Genomic DNA, 19149 nt, shown 5'->3' on the forward strand with positions numbered 1-19149 from the left:
TTAACCTGTATTTCTTATTTCCTAGTGGTAAGAACATTACAGTTGATCCTAACACTTTGAGTTCCAACTTCTTTAGCTCCCTCCCTCTCTACCCCTTCCCTTTGGAAGACAGGCAATTCAATATAGGCCATATCTGTGTAGTTTTGCAAATGATTTCCATAATAGTTGTGTTGTAAAGGACTAACTATATTTCCCTCCATCCTATCCTGTCCCCCATTACTTCTATTCTCTTATGATCCTTTCCCTCCCCATGAGTGTCGACCTCAGATTGCATTCTCCTCCCCATGCCCTCCCCTCTATCCTCCCCCCCACCCTGCTTGTGCCCTTGTCCTCCACTCTCCTGTATTGTGAGATAGGTTTTCCTATCAAAATGAGTGTGCATTTTATTCTTTCCTTTAGTGGAATGTGATGAGAGTAGACCTCATGTTTTTCTCTCACCTCCCCTCTTTATCCCTCCACTAACGAGTCTTTTGCTTGCCTCTTTTATGAGAGATAATTTGCCCCATATAACTTCTCCCTTTCTCCTCCCAATATTTCTCTCTCACTGCTTGATTTCATTTTTTTTTAAGATATGATCCCATCCTCTTCAATTCACTCTGTGCACTCTGTCTCTATGTATGTGTGCGTGTGTGCATGTGTGTGTGTGTACTCCCACCCAGTACCCAGATACTGAAATGTTTCAAGAGTTACAAATATTGTCTTTCCATGTAGGAATGTAAACAGTTCAACTTTAGTAAGTCCCTTATGACTTCTCTTTGCTGTTCACCTTTTCATGGTTCTCTTCATTCTTGTGTTTGAAAGTCAAATTTTCTTTTCAGCTCTGGTCTTTTCATCAAGAAAATTTGAAAATCCTCTATTTCGTTGAAAGACCATTTTTTCTCCTGAAGTATTATACTCAGTTTTGCTGGGTAGGTGATTCTTGGTTTTAGTCCTAGTTCCTTTGACTTCTGGAATATCCTATTCCATGCCCTTCGATCCCTTAATGTAGAGGCTGCTAGATCTTGTGTTATCCTGATTGTATTTCCACAATACTTGAATTGTTTCTTTCTAGCTGCTTGCAATATTTTCTTCTTGACCATGGAACTCTGGAATTTGGCCACAATGTTCCTAGGAGTTTCTCTTTTTGGATCTCTTTCATGCGGTGTTCTGTGGATTCCTTGAATATTTATTTTGCCTTCTGGTTCTAGAATCTCAGGGCAGTTTTTCTTGATAATTTCATGGAAGATGATGTCTAGGCTCTTCTTTTGGTCATGGTTTTCAGGTAGTCCCAAAATTTTTACATTGTCTCTCCTGAATCTATTTTCCAGGTCAGTTGTTTTTCCAATGAGATATTTCACATTCTCTTCCATTTTTCCAATCTTCTCGCTATGTTCTGTGATATCTTGCTTTCTCACAAAGTCCTTAGCGTCCATCTGTGTCATTCTAGTTTTGAAAGAACTATTTTCTTCAGTGAGCTTTTGAATCTCCTTTTCCATTTGGCTAATTCTGCTTTTGAAAACATTCTTCTCCTCATTGGCTTTTTGAACCTCTTTTGCCAATTGAGTTAGGCTAGTTTTCAAGGTGTTAATTTCTTCAACATTTTTTTGGTTCTCCTTTAGCAGGGAGCTGATCTGCTTTTCATGCTTTTCTTTCATCTCTCTCATTTCTCTTCCCAGTTTTTCCTCCACCTCTCTAACTTGATTTTCAAAATTCTTTTTGAGCTCTTCCATGGCCTGAGCTCATTGGGTGGGCTGGGACACAGAAGCCTTGATTTCTGTGTCTTTGCCTGATGGTAAGCATTGTTCTTCCTCATCAGAAAGGAAGGGAGGAAATGTCTGTTCTCCAAGAAAGTAACCTTCAATAGTCTTATTTCTTTTCCCTTTTCTGGGCATTTTCCCCAGCCAGTGACTTGACCTCTGAATATTCTCCTCACACCCACCTCGCCTCCTGGTCCTCCCAGCCAGTGTTTGGGGACTGAGATTCAAATGCTGCTTCCCGCCTTAGGGCTTTTGGCGGGGGCAGGGCTGCTATTCAGTGTGAGAATTAAGTTCAGATGGTCAGGTCGGGGCAGGGCTGCCTCTCAGGCTCAGTTCCCTCAGGGGGTTTATGCATAGACCTTCCACAATGGATCCAGGCTCCTGCCCGCTTGGGGAGCCCCTGTCTGTAGTCGCCTCTCAGCTTCTACCTCCCGGGGGGGCCCGAATCATGGGGGCATCCCACTCCCCTCTCGACCCGCCAAAGAGACTCTCTCACCGACCCCCGTCACCTGTGGGCGGAGGGACTTGTGCTGCCACTGGAGATCCCGTCCCTGAAGCCTGCTTCGGTCTGTTTCTCTTGGTGCTGTGGCCGCAGCAGGTCTGGGCTGGGCTGGGCTCCGCGTCTGCAGCGCGACGGACCTTTTGTGAGAGGTTTGCAGGTCCCTCTGTGGGTGGAGGGACCCGCGTGGCAACTGGAGATCCCGTCCCCGAAGCCCGCTCGGATCTTTTCCTCTCGGTGCCGCGGCCGCTGCAGGGCTGCCCTCTGCTCCCAGTCCCGGCGCCCAGTCCGCAGCGCGAAGGACCCCCCGCGAGAGGTTTGCAGGTCTCTCCAGAACAGAAATCTCCCTCGCTCCAATATTCCGTGGCCTCTGGGTGCAGAATTCACCGTGAGTTGCTCCCCTGTAGCCATTCTGTGGGTTGTGGGTTCGGAGCTATGTGTATGTGCGTCTTTCTACTCCGCCATCTTGGCTCCGCCCCCTCCACAAAATTTTGAGTTCCAAATTTTCTCCCTATCTCTCCCCTTTCCCCATCCCAAAACACCATGCATTCTGATTACCCCTTCCCCCAATCTGGCCTCCCTTCTATCCCATCCCTCCCATCCCTTATCCCCATCTTCCCTCTTTTTTTGTAGGTCAAGATAGATTTCTATACCCCATTACCTGTATTTCTTATTTCCCAGTTGCATGCAAAAACAATTCTCAACATTCATTCCTAAAACTTGGAGTTCCAACTTCATTTCATGACTTCTTAAGCAGCATAGAAATGAAAGCAGGCAACCAAAGAAATAAAGCTTCCCAATGATGGCTGCTTTGATTACAGAGAGGGAAAAAATAGCCTCTCTACTTCTGCCTCCAATTTGATCAGTGAGGGAAACAGGAAGTGAGTGGTAGATAGAGATATGAAAGCTGTTTTATTTTTGTTTCAGGGATGGGAAAAAGTGAGTTGTGAACTGGGTTTGTGAATTTCACTGACCCTACAGTTGCCCTATTTGTTCTCAGTTTCTTAGTATGTTCCTAGTCCATTGGGGCCTTACCTACACTCTTCTGCTTTGGTCTATTTTTCCTCACCTGGAATCCTCTAGGTGAACAATAGCTATGAGTCATTGCTCAGATTCATATTTAGATCATTCAAATTGGAGTCCAGAAAGGCTCTTGGTCCTTACTTTCCATCAACTCTGCATTTGTGTCAGTTTCATTTGTCAGTCCTTCTCCATTTCCATCCATCTCCCCCATAGTTATTCCTTCAAAGTCTAAAGCCGCAGTTTCTTAGATAATGCTTGCCCACCGTGAGCAGATACTTTTGACTCATCAAATCTCCATGGTAATGACTTTAGCAAGATAATCTGCACTGAAGCAACGGCTACATTTAAAAAGTCCTCTTTAGGACCAAGTGCATGTTTAAAAGTTCCACTGATTAAAATCACAAAGGTCAAGGATTTTGATTTTTAATCACGGGGAACAACTTGTTTATTAGAGAAGTAAGAGATCAGTTTGCAATTTTTATGACAGTTAAGAAGTAACCAGAGATGAGTCTAGCTAGTGCCCTATTCTCTTATCATTTGGATTTGTTTCTTTTTGTGGTCATTAAGAATGATAGCTCACCTATTGGCTATGTGACCCTGGGAAAGTCACTTGACCTCTTAGTGTACCCTCAGACTATAATTTCCAGAGCCATGACTGATCTGCTGTGATGAATGTCTGTGAAAGGACAGAGGGGGTTGGGAAAGGAGGAAGGCCTTGTTTAATCACCAGGAGTTCCCTACATGAATGTATCTTAAGTGTAAAGTTTAAAAAAATAACCACAAAAAAGTGATGACAAGGGGTACTTCATATACATATACAGCATTTCTGCCTTCTCCCCCAAAGTGCTTCCATGTGAAACATTTCTTCATTTAAAGATAAGGAAAATGTATGAAGCCATTGAGTCTCACATCTGTAGGAGACCATATAATTAGGGGTGACGCCTCTAAGGAAAAGTTTCCTTCCCCAATGGGGATGACTATAATTGTAGAGTTTTAGGGAAATACCATAGGTACCAGAGTCACCAGATTTCAAATGAAAATGTGGTTTTTCAAGTAGCTTTAATAGTCAAAACCTAAAATAATTACCTTTGAAATGCAAATATAGAACTATCTCACCTACAGGGAAAAAGTCGTAAAGAAATATCAAATTTTCTAGTTGAGGGAACAGAGGTGTCTCAAAAAAGGACTGAGAGTCAGGGATCAAAAACCTGCTTCGAAGGAAGGAAGAAATGTGGAAATGATGGAAAACCCAGGTAGTCAAGGCTGGACAAAGCCTGATGGGAAGCCTTTGCCACAAGCCAAGAAGGAACTCCAGTAGTTAAACTAATAAGTAGTTAGCACATGACACCTGTTAGCTTGTCCTGGCCAAAGAAGTTTTGGGCCCTCGAAAACTGTTTTTTCTTTTACTCCCCCTGACCCAACACCACTTGGATAAATACGAATGCAATTTTATTTCTCAAAAGAGTAGAATTTAATTTGAGTTTAAAGGTGCAACAGTAGTAACATAAGAAAATCATAGTTACTCATATATGAGGACATTTGAAATCCAATAGCTATTACAAGTCAACTTTTCTTGTTTTAAAGGCCTACAGAGTCTTTGATTACATCATCAAAATTAATGTACTTTGCAGCATCATATTCAGTAATTACATGGTCTGTATTCACTAAATTCCAATGTACTCTAGTTCTTTTTCTTTTCCCACTGAATATATCTTAAGAATTCAGTTCAAAAACATTTATTAAACACTTCTTAAGGCACTGTTTTCACAAAGATAAAAAGGCCTCTGCGGTCCCTTCCAGATCTCAATCCTATGTTCCTCGTGCTTATTTACCTAATTGTCTCCTATCTTTTAGAGGGTGGGGTTGGAATGGGTTGCTTTACTCTGCTCAAATTCCCTTACATCCACACTATGGTCTAGTAAAGCACTAAAGGAAATAATTAGGGACTGATGTGGGGGGCAAAGGGAGAAATGGTGGAGGAAGAATCTGCAGAGAAAGGTGAAGAAGCAGGAAAGCAAATTGGAGAAATGTTGACACATTCCATTTAACGACCAACACAATACAAATAACCAGCCTGATAGCCTTTTCTACAAGCAAATTATCCTAGTCACAAGCTTTGCTAAGTTTCCTCATTTGGATAGAATGAGGAAGGTGGACCACATGGTATATGTAGTCCCTTCCATCTCTATATCTATATTTCAAAATAGAGTGAATATAAAAAAACCCCCAAAACATTGCCAGATGTTGGGAATGGGGAGTAGCTCCTTTTCCTGTTTGGCTTATTGGGGACCAGGAAAAGGAAACTGGAGAAACAGTTGCACAAGATGAGACATCTTCCAAAGAATCCAGCCAGGTCCCTCCAACCCCTGGAAGGTGGAAAAACTACAGTAAGATATCTAAGATGAGGGGGTTCTAGAGAGCACAATGGTAGTGGAGGATGGAGTAGTGTCTTGGCTATTGAAGACTGATTAGAAGAGGTAGAGGTGAGCGTTTCCTAGACACAGGATGGGCAAAGTACCAAATAATGTGAGTGTTAGGTGAAATGGAGATGGAGATGGGAGGGCTGATGGTAGCAGCATCATTAAGGTAATATAGTCAAGGAAGCTGTTAATTCCAGGCAGGGACACTCTCATTGTAACATAGAATTCACTTCATAAAAAAAAGAGTGGCTACTTGCCATGGAAGAATAATTGTTAGCCAATTAACAATGTGCTTATACAAATGTACTATTTAGTCTAAATGGCTCTTTACTTTTCCCAACCTTAGAATTCATTCTGTCTGGGCGAGACAATAATACTTGCAAATCTAGATTAAGCTACTTGAACAGTGAGAAGCTAACTCTTGAGATAACTTTAATTATATCTAATTTATACCCCAATATCCCCTCAAATTGTAGTAAAGTTTTCTCATTCTTCTTCATCCTTAACCCTTCTACAGCAGATGACCATATTGACCATATTTTCTTACAAGATATTCTCTAATTTCTTCATTTCTGTCACTTTGTTCTTTCCCCATTCTCCTCCTCCTGTCTGACTGTTCCATCTTCATCACCTTTATTGATACATTCTCTTCTTCCTATTTCCTACATGTAGGGGTCCCCCTTCTGGTCTCTCTTCTTTCTACATTCTCACTCTTGGTGATCTCATTTGCTCCTATATGCTCAGTTATCATGTTTAAATCAACGTATGTATCCATTCCTCATCTCTTCCATGGACTCTAAACTGTTATTTCTAACTGCCAGCTCAGTATTACCACCTTGATATTCCTCTGAAATTTCACACTTAGTATGCCCCAAGCCAAACTCATCACCTTCAGCCTTAAACCTGCCCTCTTCCTCCTTCCTTATTTCTGCAGAGCCACCACCATCTTCCCAGTTACTGAGGCTCAAACAATCAGTCATATTTGATACTTCTCTCTGCTTTCCATTCCATATCCAGTCACTTGTCAAGTCTTACTAATTATACCTCCACACTATCTCTCTTATCAGCTCCCTTCTTTCCACTCATACCCATTATCACTATTTGCTGGACTATTTTAAGAGCCTCCTAACTGGTCTCATGGCTTTTATTCTGTCCCTTTTCACTCAATCTTTCACACAGCTGCCAAAATAATCTTCCTTATTCACATGTCTGCCCTAATGTTTCTCTACTTAAAACATTTCATTGGTTCCCTATTGTCTATAGTAAAAAATAAAAATACCTCTGCTTGGCATAAATTAGCCAGCTCTCTATAGTCTAAAGCATTTTGTATACCTTAAAATCATTATTCTATTATTTTATTATGGTTAATAATAATAATAATAATTATTCACCTTCATGTAATTTATACTCCAACCAAATTGAACTAGGAGTTATTCCCCATTTTTGTCCTGCCATCTTTCATCATAGGGCCCCCTCCTTGCAATGCCACCTCTGCTAAAGTTCACTGATGGAAATCCTTCTCTTGGTTTCACAACCGAATGTGTTTTGTCCTCATTCAAATTTTGCTCGAGCATATTATCTGCATCTCTATTGAGTTCGTATGACACCTTATCCTGTATTTTACATATACATGTAGAAGTTACTCTTGTAGAAAATAAATTTCTTGAGGACAAGAATATTGCTATTTTTATCTTCCTATCCTCAATGGTTAGCCCTGTGCGGTGTACATAGGAACATGGCACTCGAAATATTGCTGCCCCCAGAGGTTGGGGAACTATTCCTACTCCCTCTCCCCAAACAGTGCCTTTGCTGGCTCTGGGACTGCACTAATACCAGGCCAAGTTCAATTCTGGGGGAACCTGACCTCTAATACTAATTTTTTAATATGGGAACCCCAGGGGAGATTTGTAGCTTAGGCTGTGCTAACATTCTAACAGAGAGGATAATGTGAATATTTCTTAAAATATACACATAAAGTCTATACTAAGTATATATTAAAAAAGAAATAATAGATAATTTGGGGGAAGGATCAGCTGGGGAGATGAAAAAAGGCTTCATGTAGGAAATCACATTAACCTAGAACTTTAAAATAAACTACCAAATAGTAGAGATGAAGAGGGAATCCATTCCAGAATTTGTGTCTAAGCACCTCATTCCCTTCCAAAGAGAAAAAGGAACTGGAAGAAAGATTTTCAATATATAATATGAATCAGTTATATAACCCATATTTATTTTCTATACATAAAAGAAAAGCTAAAAGACACAAAAGATTTATAATGAACGTTGACAGAAAACTAGAAACATTGTTCAGTAATTTAACTTAAAACTACATTTACATACTCTCAGGAGATAGATTCTTCCCCCCTCCCACTTAGTAGTGTTGTATTTTTTCTAACTAAATACATAGTTTTCAACATTCACTTTTATAGGATTTTGAGTTCCAAATTTTTTTCTCCCTCTCCTTTCCCCACCCCTTCCAAGAAGGCAAGTAATCTGATATAGGCTATACATGTATAGTCATATTAAACATATTTCCATATTAGTTATGCTGTGAAAGAAGAATTGGAATAAAAGGGAAAAACCACAAGAAAGAAAAAAAAACAAAAAAGAGCATGCTTTGATTTGCATTCAGATTCCATAGTTCTTCCTCTGGATGTGGAAAGTATTTTCTATCATGAGTCTTTTGGAATTATCTTAGATCATTGATTTTATTGCCAAGAAGAGCTGTCTATCGAAGCTGATTTTTGCACAATGTTAGTGTTACTGTGTACAGTGTTCTCCTGGTTCTGCTCACTTCACTCAGCATCAGTTCATGTAAGTCTTTCCAGGTTTTTCTGAAATCTGTCTGCTCATCATTTGTTGTAGCACAACAGTATTACATTACATTCATATAACACAATCTGTTCCACCATCTTCCAGTTGATGGGCATCCCCTCAATTTCCAAATCTTTGTCACCACAAAAAGAGCTACTATAAATATTTTTGTACGTATGGTCTTTTCCCCTACTTTATTATCTCTTTGGGTTATAGACCTAGTAGTGATATTATTGGGTTAAGGATATGCACAGTTTTATAGCCCTTTGGGCATAATTCCAAATTGCTTTCCAGAATGGTTGAATCAGTTCATAACTCCACCAACAAAACATTAGTGTTCCAATTTTCCCACCTATCCAATATTTATCATTTCCCTTTTTTGTCATATTAGTCGATCAGATAGGTGTGAGATAGTTTGTGCAAAGCTTTTTTAAATTTAGTGTAATCAAAATTATCCATTTTGCATTTCATAATGTTCTCTATCTCTTGTTTAGTCATAAATTCTTCCCTTTTCCATAGATCTGACAGGTAAACTGTTCCTTTATCTCCTAATTTGCTTATGGTTTCATCCTCTATGTCTAAAACAGGCCTGCACAACATATGACCTGCTGGCCACTTGCGATCCACCAAAGGATTTTGAGCAGCCTGCAAACAATGCAGAGGATGAAAAGGAAAGTAAATCTGTAATGAGTGCTTTGTCTGTGTCCCACTTTCCACTTTCCACTTTCCACTAGTTGCTATTATGCCTATCATGTAACTTGGCAAGTGGGTTACCACTGTGCATTCTCTCCTATTTGTCATGTGACCCTTGGCAACTGACCATTGTCAGTCCATCTCTAGTCTGACAAGAACAATTTCATGATAAATAAAAATCTTATGTAATAAGTATAATTGCTATTAATTGAAATTTCCTTTTTAAAAAATATGGTTTATTTGAAAAATAGTTTAATCATTAATTTTTATCTTTGCTTTGAAAGTGAGCTGCCAAAAACCTATCTGTGGCCCAAAGAAGCTTAGCCTATTTTAATTTTGGCCTCTACCTATTGCCAATTTGTGTTGGTCTGATCTAATTCATGTACCCATTTTGACCTTCTCTTGGTATATACAGTGTAAGAGGCTGTTCTGTGACTAGTTTTCATCATACTCTTTCCAATTTTCCCAGCAGCTTTTGTTATATAGTGAGTTCTTATCTCAGAAGCTGAAGTCCTTGGATTTATTAAACTGGAGATTACTCTAGTCATTGACTACTGTGTCTTGTGTATCTAACCTATTCCACTGATCCACCATTCTGTTTCTTAGCCAGTACCAAATCGTTTTGAAGATTGCTGCTTTATAATATGCTTTTAATCTGGTATGGCTAGACCACCTTCCTTTGTATTTTCTCCTATTAATTCCCTTGTTATTCTTTACCTTTTGTTCTTCCAGATGAATTTTGTTATTATTTTTTCTAGCTCTATAAAACAGTTAGGAGATAGATTCTTAAACCTCATCAAAACTTCATTATGTTCTGATGAGGTTTAAGAATCTACTAATTATGTTGTAGAGCTAGGAGAGAGATTCTTAAACCTTATCAGAACATAATGCAGTTTTGGAATTGCTTAATAGGCATTATTGCATTTCACCTCAGGTCTATACTGTCCAACTTTTGGGTCATGTCTTCTTGTATAAAAAGGCCAGGCTTAGATCCAAAGTCTTGTTGGTAGCCATCTTCTCCAAAAGTACCAGAGTGGTTTACTCGCTGTTTCTCCAGTCAGCTCCAAACAAAAGGAGCCAGGGTCTCCAGCTCAAATTCATAAGGTGTCAACAGGCGATGGTTGATGCCTGTCTTGCTTCTCAAGAACACACAGGGAATCCAGCTGGGGGTGTAAACAACAAATTATGTCAATTGAGGGAGAGGGCAGCTTCCTCCTTGACACATTTAGGGCCTCCTGTGTGCTCTGGGTCCACTGTTTCTGGAAAATATGGCAACTCAGAAGGACAAGTTCAGGAAATCTCTTAACAGCCCTTGCTGAAGGTTACCTCAAAGCATGGAAATGTCCATCTCAGTATAGATATTTGTTCATCAAAGATCAGGAAGATATAAACACAAATGAGGTAGACTCAAACTTAGGCTCAGGTTTGCTAGGCAGGACATATGCTTTATTTGTTATGTACTCATGGTCACATAGTAGCCAGGACAGTTATAGTGCAAAACCTCCCATCAGTGGAAGCTCCTTGAAATGATTCTGCCAATCAAAAGGGATGAGAACATTAAGAGTGGAGTAATTCCATTTTATGTATCCAGTGTGTCATCAATTGTTTTCGCTCACCAACCAATAAAAGGACTACTCCAAATGCCGAGTTCTCTTAGGCATATGTGGTTACCTGAAAGCAGACAAGGACTCTGTACATACTCTGTGCAACCCTGGTTACGTGTGACAATTTAAAAATGCTATTTAAATGAATGGAAGCAAACCTTCTGTGATGTGGATAGTGGAAAGCAATACTGTCAACTACAAAGGTCAAATGGAAATAGTAGAATTCATGTTTTATTGGCCAATTTTTTTTTCAATAAGTTTCTCTGGCCCTTGACAATCTGGCTCCAGCTTAACTTTCTGGGCTTATTATCATGTACCTGTATACAATCTAAATCCCTGACAAACCAGCCACCTCTCCCCTGAATTCAGTGCTCTGTCTCCTGCCTTTGTATAAGCTATTGACCATACCTGGTATGTAGGCCCTCCTCACCTTCACCTGTTAGTATCTTAGTACTGAAGGGATCATGGCTTAGTTCATGTGCCATCCCTCACATCAAATCTCTCCTGACTGCCTTCCTCATTAGAGTCTCCCTTTCCCTGAAATTATCACTATAGTTAAATATTTATATGCTAATTCTACCCCCTCACCCCCAGAACATAAGCTCCTTGAACTTTGTTTTGAACTTTGCCTTTTTACCCCAGCCCTTAGCACTGTGTTTTGCATGTAGTAAATACTTAAAAAATGCAATTTTTAAAAAATTGCAATGGATTGAAATATGTGAGGACTCAAGGAGAAAACTCTTTCTTAAGAAAAGTATTCATGTTGACATTGGTTTTTGAGTACTCTCGTTTATGCTAGCATCCTATGTGGTAAAGTGATGTTTGAATTTTCAGGAAGACTTTGTCTCCAACTGATTTGCTTTATAAGTGCTATGATGTAGGGCTAGCCCTAGTCAGAATTACGAGGGAGATGACATTGTGCTGCTAGAAAGTGACATTTTCTTAAAGACTTGGTCTGACCATGTTACTTTCTGGTCCATAAATTCCAGTGGCTCCCTGTTACTTCTAGAATCAAATATCATTTTTTGTTTCTGTTTGTCATTTAAAATCTTTGAGAATTTCACTCTGACTTAACTTTCTAGCCTTAGCATATATCAATGCCTTTTATAAGCTCTTTGGTCCAGACAAATGAACCTTCTTATTCTTCTTCACACACCACACCCCATCTTCTGACTCCCTCCATCTCCTCACCTCTGCACAGGCTGTTGTTGCATATTCCTGGAATGCTCTCCCTCTTCATCTGCCTCTTAGTATATTGAGTTCCTTTCACAACTATAGGTCAATACTACCTTCTAGATGAGGTCTCCCTTCATCTTTCTAGCTGTTCCTCCCCTACCAATTTGTTTTTTTATGTATGTTTTGCATATACCTATACATGCATGTATGTGTGTATATATATGTATGTATGTATGCATGTATGTATATATACACATGGGACTCTCTTATTTTGTTTTTATATCCTTAGTACCTAGGACAGTGTTGACTTATTGCTTGGTCTTTTGTTGGCCCTTCTGGCTACTAACTTGCCCTTTACAACTTTTCATGAATTGGGGAATCAGTTCTTCCCTGTCAGAGTGTTCTCTGTCTGTCTCTATCCCTGTCTTTCTCTCCCTGTCTCTCTTTGTCTTTCTCTGCTCTCTTTCTCTCCTTACACACACATTTTCTCAGATGTTGCTTTGTTTATCCTAAGGTGCGAATGACAACAGTAATTTATTATCCTTCCTTATAGGGTATTTTCATTGGAAACAGGTCGAGAAGTCTTAAGCAAAATAGAGGAATTTTAACAGTGGAATTCCAAACATTAGCCTTTGAAGGTGGCCCAAGAGTAAGGTTCTGCTATTGTCTTTTAACCAGAGTAGGTGCTCTTTCATAAGTCTTGGAAGCAATTTAAGAGGAAACTAGATCTTGTGCACCATTGGAAATGATCACCTGTTTATAAACATTAAGCATCTTTCTGACACTTTATACCTGCCTGATACAAGTAAAAATACTTGACACATACTAGGCACTTAATAAATGTTTACTGACATCTTGACAACCATCTCCCCCCAATAACCTTTGTTTTCCCCCCTCTTCCTTCATACTGTGTTCCCAGGATTCCTTGTACTTCTCCTAATTCCCTCCTTTTTTGGAGGGGGGAGCAAAAGGGGGTGCTTTGTTCTGCCAGAACTCCCTCCCCTGACAGAAGGTCTGCTCCCCACTATGACCTAGTAAATGAAAGTGCTAAAGGGAACCATCAGGAATCGATTTCGGGGGCAAAAGGGGAGGGCTAGGGTAGGAAGAGGCAACTGGGGAAGGTGAGGAAGCTGGAAAGGGAATTGGAGAAATGTTGATAAATTCCATTTAGCAAATAACACAATACGTGTAGCCAGCACAATGGCCTTTTCTACAGGCAGATTATCCCAGTCAGAGGCTTTGCTATATTAAAAAGAAAAAAAAAAGAGAGGGAGGGAGAAAAACTCCGCGTGCCAGAGAAAGGGAAAGGCGGGCGGCGGGGGCAGCGATCAATGCTGTCCTTTGTGCTGACTGACATTTGAGGGGCTTGTTATCTGCTATTGCGGCGGCTTTATCTAAATGTATCTCCCCAGCTGCCGGCGCTGCTGATAGGCAGCCGGACGTGCTGATGGCCCGGAGAGATCAGCCCGGCGACTCACCGGAGCAGCCGCCGGCCGAGCTGGCCTCCGAGAGAAAACTGGCAGTGGGAGACAGAAGGGCAGGCAGTGTGGTTCAGGGGACATCGCAGCACTCTCACCCTGGCCCAGTGTGTCACCTGCTGTCCGGCTGTCTCCCTCCTTCCCTTCCCGTCTACATTTACCTGTCCTCTCCTCTTTTCCTTCCCTTCTTCCCTTCCTCTCCTTATCTCCGTACCTCTCCTCCTCCTCCTCCTCTCTGTCTATCCGTCTTCCTCTCCTTTATTCTCCCCCTCTCCCTTCCCCAACCTCTCCTCTTCTACTGTCTCCAAATCCTCTCTCTCTTCCTACTTCCTCTCTGTCTCTCTTTGTCTATTGATCCCTTCTGTGTCTGGCTATGTTTCTATCTGTGTCTGCCTCTCCCTCCTTTGTCTCTCTTTCCTCGTCTTCCTCTATTTCCCTTTGCCTCTGTCTCTCTGTCTCTGTCTCTCTGTCTCTCTCTTTCTCTCTCTGTTCCTCTTTCTCTCTTTTCCTTCCTCTTCTCTTCTACTTCACTCTCAGCAAAATAAAATCACCCCTAACAGCTCCTTGATCAATGAGAAACCCATCACAGGCAAAGAGGAAAACTGGCAATGGTCAGAGAAAGAGAGCAAATCTCACCTTTTATATTCTTTCTTTTAAAAGTATAGGTTTGTTCCACAGCCTCTTTTGTCACCTATCCCTTTGGTAGAAATTGCCTGGAGGCTTTCCCTATCCTACCCCCAATTTTAGTTTACTGCAAAGGAGTGATAAGACTAATCTGCTGCTTGGTACCTAGGATTTTTTAATATGAGAAAAAAAGAATTTCTCATTTTTGTATGTATATGTATACATACACACATGCATTTCATGTATGTACCTTTGAGTTAGACTAACAGCACCTAAATGGAATTTCCCTTGGTCATCTTTCTTCCTCCTCTAGACTGAACTCTTTCTCAACAGATATCTATCCAATTTGGAGAGATTTCCAGAAAAAGAAATTCATCTAAAATCCTCTTTTGGACTCTGCTTGTATATAGGTGCAAAGGAATCTGGTCTCCATCATCATAAACAGTAGCTCAATATGCTGTTTTCCCTACCCCCATTTAAAGTCACCTTGGCTTGTGGTGGCTTTAAATGTTGTGCTAGGGATCATAATTTGTTTCCAAAGGGATGCAGAGACTGAGTTGTTTCCTATAAGTTCTCCAGTTATATAGACTTTTTGTAAACTCTTAAATAAGAAAAATGTAGATTTAATGATGGATGTCCTGGGGATGATAGGAAAAAAAAAAAAAACTTCTCCATTTGAAAGCACAAGATGAATCCAGGGAGCTGAGGATTTGTAAGAAGGTAGCCAGTTATTGACAGTACTTAATCTGCAAAGGTCCTTGGTTGTCCATGGTTTCTTATTTAGAGAAATGATTAAAATTACCTTTGCTGTTTAAACGGTTCTGAGGTTTGTATGGAAATGTCAATTCAGAGCTCTGCATAGATGTACACTTGCTTAGAGGTAATGAATCCATTAAAATAGGCCTTGCTGGTGAACTTGTGCATTTTTTTTTCCTGACAACGGAGTTTTGCGATTGTGTAGTCTGGGGAAAGCTTCATTTAAAAAAAGTTTTAAAAATACTCAGATAGACAGAGTCCTGTTCATCAACCCTATCATCTGCTTAGCTAGCTACAAAGGATCCTTTGCCAAATATGATAATTAATTAGCTCTGTACTTCCAATCCTGAGGTGATTGCCTCTCATTAGAGGAGAAAGTGGTCTCTGTGCATGGATTGCTCAGCTGGAGGGTTCTTTGGAAAGAAAGATGCTATATAAAGAAAAGCTAACATTACTATAATTATAAGCAAACCTTCTCTCTCTCCCTCCTCCTCCCCTCAACAACTCAACTTTTGTCAAATGCTTATCTTCTTCTTTTACCAGCTTGATTTAGTTTTGGTGGATCTTTTAGTAGACAAGTAAGGACTATCATTGAAATAAAAAAAAAATAAAACTGTCCTATAAGACAATTGTTGAAAAAGTTCTGAAGGGCAGAAAAAAAATTCCGTAAGGCATTTAACATATTTGATCTTTCCAACTTACCACCTTTCCTTGTTTTTCATCAACTTCCATTTTAAGTTTGCTGTGTGATCTCGTTTAGCTGCTTTTTTTTTTTTGGAGTGGGAAAGCTTGCCATTATTAACAAGATGCCAGAAAAAATGTTTTTTATTTTTTGTTTTTTTCCAAAGGCTACCTTTTCTGGGGTAGCAGTGATTTCTATATTTTCCAGAAGTTAAATCCCCTTCTCCTCCTGTTTGATTTTGGACCCACATTTGCATTGTCCAAGATTAATATACTTAATGAGGGTTGTATGATGAGTCTTCTAATTTTATTTAGTACTATTTAATACTAAATTTACCTAATATGTTTAGGATATGTAGTAGAATATGCATAAGGTATTAGTCTGAACAAATATTCTCATCTTGCTCTCTGAAATGACCAAAGTGATTGATCTCAGGATGTCATGAAAGTGAAAGAATATTTGTAGAGGGCATAGCTGGGGAAGGAGTGTGTGTGTGTGTGTGTGTGTGTGTGTGTGTGTGTGTGTGTGTGTGTGTGTGTGTGTGACTTTTCCTACCCCTCTCCCTACAATTACTAAAGTCTCTCCAGCAATGAATTTCTCAACTGTATTCATTTCTCTGGCAGTTCCCATGCTTAGAATGTTCTCCTTCTTTATCTCAGCTAAAATCTTCTTTTCCTGGTCCTCTTTGATGATACTCATTCCCTTTGAAATTTTCTTCAATATATTTTTTACATAAGTATTTGAATGTCATCTCCCATTATATTATAATCTCCTTGAGGGCAGAGACTGTTTTTTGCCCCTTTTTGTAAACCCAGCCATTAGCACAGTCAGTGCTTGGCACATAGTAGGTGCTTAATAAGTGTTTAATTAAGAAACTGGGTTTTTTTTTTTTTTTACCTTTCTTTGTAATCTCAGTGTTTAGTATAGGTCTGGCACATAGTAGATGCTTAATAAATGCTTGTTGACCTAACCAGATCCGTTTAACTTGTCCTTCAGTCTGCCTGAGAACACTATAGAATTCTCTACATGTCCCTTTTCCTCCCCCACACATAGTACTCATTGCACATGATCAAACACACACAAGGCATAACCTTTGGGAGATTTTCTGTGTCTGTGAAGCCAAAGAACATTAGGAAGCCAATTCCTCCCCAGAGCATGTTTATATCAATCTAAAATTCATTTCAGCTGAAATATTTATGATATTTTATTTTTTGGAAAGGGAGGAGGCATGTGAGCTGAGGCTGGTCAGATCAAGTTAGCTTCAGCTGCTGGTGTTGACAGAAGTAGTAATCTCTCTCTCTCTCTTGCCCCCTCCCTCTCTCCCTCTCCCTCGCTTCCTTTTTCCTTTCCTCCTTCCCTCCATCCCTCCTTTACTTACATGGGTATTTATTCTGAGCCCTTTCTTAATGCTGTAACATAATTCATTAGGACAGCCTTAATGAGCTGATAATTAGTCTGGTGGGAGGGGGTGAGAAGGGAGGGGGACAGAAATGCCAGACAGAGGGAAAGTTGAGCAGGCTGAGCATCTTAAAGAGCCCTGAGAGAGCCCTTTGTCAACAAAATGGATCAAGCTTGCAGGCAGTAAAACTTTCAAATGACCTTCATGTCAAAATATTAGGCTGCTATTTTTTGCTGGATGGTGGTTTCATAAACATAAAAAGCACACATATCATTCAGAGTACAGCAAAATTTGTCTCAAAGATGTGGTGCTTTTTTTCTTTTTCTTTTTTGGAAAGACTAATGTAGTCTCTGTTAAGGGGAGAAAATGACATATAATATCACAGCCTTCCACTTAGGCTGAAATAGATATTTACAGCTGGCTCATCCCTGATCTCCTGTGTTTTTTTTAAGGCAAGTACTAAACTATAACCATCAATATATAAATAGATACTACAGAAAGCTATAACTCTAGAAAGAAATTTTATTTATTTTTATTCAGGAAAATTACCCACTGAGTTTTGCAATTTACATCAAAGACTAGAAAATAAGAAAGATATTACAATTATGTGGACATCCTGATGAAAAAGATTTGATAAACATCTAAGATGAAAAAGATGTCAGTGTGAAAGATCATCAAGACTGTGTACCTAGATATTATTTTCTTCCCTTAATTTCTTCCTGAGGTTAACCTTAATTTAAGATGGATGGAAGGATGGATGGTTGAAATTGCACTATGTCAATGGCAGGAATGGAAGTATATGTTAAAGATTTTGTAGTTTCTGATGTACTGATATAGGTGCACACTCAGATGTGAGAAGGAACAGAAATATTTGGCTCTTATTATTTGAATAACCAGCAGGGTTGAAATGCAAAATCCTTTGTAAGAAATTAATCCAAGCTAGTCTAGGAAAAAGAAAAATAAGTCAATAGAAGTGAGGCAAACAATTAGGATCCTGATATAATTGTGTGATAATTATATTTATTTTTCCAATAGGGTATTGGTTACAGCCATCAATCTATCTTTAGTGATCATAATAACTCACATTCATGAAGTGTTTTATAGTTTGCAAAATGTTCTCCTCACAACAACTCTTTAAGATAAGTGATGTAAGCGTTATCCCCATTTTACAGATGAGGAAATTGAAGCTCAGAAATGTTAAGTGACTTTCCCATAATCACATGACTAGTAAATGCCAGCACTGGGACTTTAATCCAGAGTCTTAATATCAATATTTGCAACAATAATAATTAACTGACCATTAACAGGTCACTGAAAACTTTAACAAAGAATTTTCCTCAAAACAATGTCCTTCATGGTTTTTTTCATTAACCAGTGCCTTATTTTTACCTCATGGTTCGGGATACTACTGATGTATGAGTTTCTCCATGTAGATGTTAGGTTAAGTGATGGAGCAAGCCATTTTTATTAATATTTTAGTTACTGTCCAGAGTTTGCTGGAGCTAGCTTCTGTCATTTTTTGAGAGACAGTTGTTAAATTTTCATTATGAGCATTTATAGCTCAAAAATTGGCAAAAGTTACAAAATGGTGATTGATTTGTGATAATTTTGATGACCTCTAGACTTCAGAAAGTGATAGAGAAATATTAAACATTTATCAGCACACCTGTAGTTATTGTAACATACTATATTTTGAAATTGCAAATATTACCCTAGAACTTGGAGATACCTTTCTTAAGCAAAAGAAACTTCTGGATTAAGTATTTTAAAATTTTAATACCTTTTATGTGAAAGATGAGTTAATCATTTTTTAAGCATAAAGTTTGTAGCCCCATAAATTTGCTATTTAAAGATTCAAGAGGGCTTTATCATTTTTTTAAAATTCTGTACAAGAGTTCATGTTCATCATTCTCATTCAAAGACAGCAGTTTCTATTAAGGTTATCCTTGGATATTTATTGGTATCCAAGCTAAGTTGACTGCCCATCTTGAAATAATTGCCACCTTCCAATGTTAATGAAGCATATTATCTTTACATTAATTATAAGAACTGGCCAATCACATTCCCTCTCTTCTTCTGCTAGACGACAGGTGTCTGCATGGTTAAGGCCATTGAAAGTCGTGAACATGTGCCTAGGGTAAACTGTTTCAGAGACCAATCATGAGTAAAGAAAAGACTGTTCAAGAGCTCAGTCATGTGAACTAGTCAATTAGTGCTCTTAAACCTTGAAGTACAGGTAATGAGT

This window comes from Notamacropus eugenii, chromosome 2 (assembly GCF_028372415.1).
Source record: "Notamacropus eugenii isolate mMacEug1 chromosome 2, mMacEug1.pri_v2, whole genome shotgun sequence".
NCBI lineage: Eukaryota > Metazoa > Chordata > Mammalia > Diprotodontia > Macropodidae > Notamacropus > Notamacropus eugenii.